Here is a 746-nt window from a genome sequence, read left to right as displayed (position 1 = left end):
ACGCATATACAAATATATATATATATACATATATACAACGGGCTTCTTTCAGTTTCCGTCTACCAAATCCACTCACAAGGCTTTGGTCGGCCCGAGGCTATAGTAGAAGACACTTGCCCAAGGTGCCACGCAGTGGGACTAAACCCGGAACCATGTGGTTGGTAAGCAAGCTACTTACCACACAGCCACTCCTACATACATAGTAAACCATTTAATATTATTATCGCCACACTCCTACACTACATACAAAATACTTTTAAAAACTTAAGTTCCACACACACACTCACACACATGCACGAAGGAAGGAAATGAAGAAGGAAGGAAGGAAGGAAACTAGTAGGTTCTTTAGTTGTTCCAATTTCATTCCTCACTTGATATGTTTTGAAATTCTTCCCTCCGACTTCTGTGTGATACTTTATGAGGAATTCAATCACTCCGAGAGAGGGAAAGAGGAAGTAAAATGGTTGAGAAAGAGAGGGTGAGGGAGGCATGAAGTAGTAAGGCAAGAGAAAGTGTATATCTGTGTGAGTGTAGTGTGAGTGTGGTGGAGATAGAGAGAGGAAGAGAGAATAAGAAAGATAATAAAAGGGAGTGATATATAAAGTGTGTGTATGTATGTGTGTGAGAGAGAAAGGAGGGTGTTTGTATGGAAGAGGGAGAGTGAGAGTATGTGAATGTTTGCGTGAGCGACCACGTTTGTTTTAATAAGTGTGTGAGTGTGTGTGTGTGTGTGTGTGTGTATGTGT

This window comes from Octopus bimaculoides, chromosome 7, assembly GCF_001194135.2.
Source record: "Octopus bimaculoides isolate UCB-OBI-ISO-001 chromosome 7, ASM119413v2, whole genome shotgun sequence".
NCBI classification, from domain to species: domain Eukaryota; kingdom Metazoa; phylum Mollusca; class Cephalopoda; order Octopoda; family Octopodidae; genus Octopus; species Octopus bimaculoides.
Note: the sequence above shows the minus strand (reverse complement) of the source record.